A 4197-nucleotide genomic window follows, 5' to 3' on the forward strand; every position below is an offset into this window, starting at 1 on the left:
TGGCTTTGGGGGAACTGTGTACTAGGAGGTTTGCGAGGGAGGATTGTCCAGTAGTTGTTATGGCCCCAACTGTACTTGCTGCTCATAGTATAAAGGGTGTTACCATTCATCGATGTTTAAGTCTGCCAGTTTACCAGCAGACAACTGCAAAGTATGCATCATTATCCACCAAACAATTGCTGACGCTTCGAAAAACACTTAGACGAACTCGACTGTTCATTATAGATGAAATAAGCATGGTTTCTTCTCTTATGCTGATGTATATTCATTTGCGCTTGGCGGAAATTAAATCTAATAATTTACCAATTGGAAATGCCAACTTTGTTCTCTTTGGAGATTTTCTTCAATTGAGGCCCGTGTCGGCAAATCCGCCGTTTATTCCTCTTACTCGTCTAGAGGTCAAAAATAGACTTGGATCCATGGGATCCTTTAATCTATGGCATGAATTTGAGTATGATTAGCTGACAATCAACATGAGGCAAAAAAAGGACAAGCCTTATGCAGATACTCTTGCACACATAAGGCTTGGAAATTGTGAAGAACAGCATCTCCAGTGTCTTTCTACACGAAAGTTTGGATGCATGTCGCGAGCCACCTCAGAAGAAATTACCAAATTTTATTGTATTTTGTGTAAGGAAAGGCAAAGTGCCGGTTATTTTGATGCCCGCAAACGAGTAATGCATCAAAGAAATATTGCTGTGGATCCGTAAGTAAACGGATCTATGGGCTACGTTAAAAAGTTTAAAATTATGCCGTCTGGTGAGATAGTGAATTTTTTGGTACAATTTGATGGTCAAGAACAATTGACAAGCATAGGCCGTGCTACAGTTCGATTTGAAGCACTCAAAGAGGTTTATTATACTAGGAAACAGTTTCCATTGCAACTAGCATTTGCAATTACTATTCACAAGTCTCAAGGCCTGAGCTATTCTCACTATTACTATTCTCAAGGCCTGAGCTTGGAATGTGCTATCGTTGATGCAGGAAGTCGTTGCTTTGGACCGGGGATGATTTATGTTGTATTATCCAGGGTTACAACTAGCGCAGGGCTGCATCTTGTGGAACTTGATCCATGTTAAATTATTGCTGACATAGAAGCCATCTCAGAGTTTAATCGTCTTAGGAGCAGTTTTAGACCAGATCTTACATTACTGAAAATCATCCAAACACCAACAACTAATTTGAACGATGACGTCATGAAAATAGGTAGCATAGAAGCTGTTTCTCCTAGAAGGAAGAAAAGTAAGACTAGTGTCAACTAGTGTCATCAACTACCCTCAGTCCTCTTGGTAGACTATGTCAGTTCAAGAATAATAAATTTTTGGCCTGTCACCGCTGTAACTTGAGCCAAAGTGGTGATAATATGACAAATAGAAAAGTTTGCTATTTTCCAGTTCCAGGAGTTCTTAATCCTGAGGCACCACCTTATGAAGAGGTTGTTGAGACGTCAGCCATTCAATTTAGTGCAGTTTTAAGTCCAAATCCAGTTGGAAAATTTTGCCCAAATGAACATCAAATAAGATCACAGACAGTTTTTACTGAAATTTCGCAGTTTCTTGCGATTAACTTGGACAGGAGTGCAATGGCACATAAATTTACGAGAAGAATAATTGGTTTTGATCCAGATCACTTGTTGATGAAAAGAACAATGTGTGAGGTCATATCTGACGTTAGCTACAATGACATCGTGGCATCCTTGGAACGATATAGAGCAATACCCATTGTCGTTCATTCAGGTATTAATTTCAACTCCGGTCACTATTACGCTTACAGGCGAACGTTGGAAGGTACAAGGTGTATTTGCGATGATTCAAATATGAAATTGATGGGTCAATGAACAATGGACTGTTAAGGTATGACTTTTGCTGTTCTGCAAAGATATTGCTAAGATTTTTTTAAGTGTTTTTAAAATTTTTAAATCTATGTTTTGAACTAAAGTATACCTAAAGGAAACATAACATAAGGGAAGATATTTGAAAATGGTTTTAACTTTTTTTTTCTATTTTATGAACTGAATTCTACTGAAGGAAAATATATCAATTGCACTAAATAATAACAACTCAGAAATATTCAACTGCTTCTAGTTCCTATTTAATTACTTCATAACAAAATTTATTTTTGAAAATAATTAGGGAATTTGTATTTAGTTTTAAGACCATATGGATCGACATTTGTATATGAATGAATTGTACATTGGTTTAAAATAAGAATGCTGGTTGGTTACATACACCTGAAGCTAGAATCATAGCTGATAGTGAACCAAAGGCACACCAGCATACCCGGAAAACTTGGTGTGGAAGCCCTGTGCCTGGGCACCACAAATAAGAATGCTCGTTGGTTACATACACTTGAAGCTAGAATCATAGCTGATGGTGAACCAAAGGCACACCAGCACGGCTGGAAAACTTGGTGGTAGCCCTGTGCCTGGGCACCACATTATGGATTTGACCCGGGTTAGCCTGGATAACAAATCCATACATTTTTCTCTCCTGGTGCATCTTAATTCATTGTATTTTTATTTTTTTGGAAATTGTGATGAAATTAGGGTCATCATCAGCGGCGCCTCCACGTTATTTCATGTGGAATTAAGCTTTTTAAATTTTTATAAAAATAAATTGTAAAATTTCGAAAAATGGAAAAAATCTGGTCATTAACATTGAAATTGAGAATTTTCAAATTCATATGGAACTGCCGCGTCAACCTGCGAAACTTTGTTCTCTAACACGTTCCTAATGTCTTAGTCTTTTCAAATATATTCGTAATAGGCCTAAGGCAATAATTCTAAAGAAATTTATTATTTTTTTAATGGGGAAATAGAAAACCTTTGAATAGAACGATTTATTAAATTATATTTTTGAGGAATGCCACGAATTCATGAACAAAAGTGTTTAACTCCATTCTGGCAAAGTTTGGTGAAATAAAATGATTTCTAGTTGTTTTATATTCAACTCAAGTTCTAGGGTGAATATTGGATATAGGTAACACATGATGACTACAGTTCACTTAATAATGGCCAACTGATGTCAACTGTTGAGATATTCTGAGCCCGAGAGTACTCAAACATAATTGGGAAATCATAAATTTAAGAACATTATTGCCATTCTCATCCGTGTACACTGAATTATAACTTTTTTGTTTTTGGTTTTTTCAAGTTAAAAAGTAAAACATTTTCATTTTAATGTGTCTTAGGAAACTAGCAATGCGCTACTAATATTGTTTTACACTTCATCTTGGAATATTTCAACATTCTGCATATAGTTGAAAATATTTTTAACGCTAAATTTTTTCTGTACATTTAAGAGAGGTTCTTATTATGAAATTTTAACGAACTTTATACTTCAGTAGTCGTTCCCACAGAATTGGTAGAAAAGTAGAATTTTAGCGCAGATACAGAGGTTTTGAGGAGGGGACAGCCTCCTCACATACATAATAGTAAAAAAAAATTTTATACGGGTAGAGATTTACATTGGAAGGGTTTTTTCTGGCGTGGAACTTTCCACATACAGCTCAGTTTAGGTTATTGGATATTATAATTTGTTAATTGTTTCTTTTCCCAAACTATTTTTAATTTTTTGTAAATAATTGGTCTTACTTGTTATGTAATAATTAGTCTGACTTCTGTTGAGTTATTTTTTTCATTATATTATTTTATTGCGATTAAGCATGGGCACTGTTCTGTTTTTCTGAAGAAACAGGAAAAAATAAACAGGGCTTGAATGAAACAGAACAGGTTAACAAAAAAACAGAAGACCTGTTTCTGTTCTGTTTTTTGGTAAAAACAGAAAACAGCTGTTTTCGTTCAAAAAACGCTGTTTTTCGAACACCTAAAGCTTAAAGAAGAAAAAAATTTTAAATGATAAGTTTTGGTTTATTATCAGTACTATTGCAGCATTTTCCGCCAAAAAGAACAGTTTTTCAATAAAGGGGTGAAAAACTGTCTATGCATACAACATCGCCATCCTTTTTTAAAGTTCTTTTCTTCCATTTTCCCGTTCCTTTTTTACGAAAATGGACTTTTATTTATATACTGAATAACCTTGAATTTCCCAATAAGGTATACTAGTTATTTGATACGTTTTAAAAATAAAATAATTTTCATCGTCAAATTGCGCAGTCAACTCAAAGTCACTAAGTGTTTAAACAGAGCCCATAGTTGCTTTGGCTGGGGACAGTCTCCCTCTAGAGACCATGCTTTCC

The 4197-nt window shown here is 35.2% G+C and overlaps 1 pseudogene; it reads left to right on the top strand.

The window, feature by feature from the left end:
* Positions 1-749: 749 nt before the first annotated feature.
* On the top strand, positions 750-1852 carry LOC148940305 (uncharacterized; annotated as a pseudogene).
* The last annotated feature ends 2345 nt before the right edge of the window (positions 1853-4197 follow it).

The sequence above is a fragment of the Artemia sp. Qi Xiang Cuo genome, chromosome 20 (genome assembly GCF_049724085.1).
Source record: "Artemia sp. Qi Xiang Cuo chromosome 20, ASM4972408v1, whole genome shotgun sequence".
NCBI lineage: Eukaryota > Metazoa > Arthropoda > Branchiopoda > Anostraca > Artemiidae > Artemia > Artemia sp. Qi Xiang Cuo.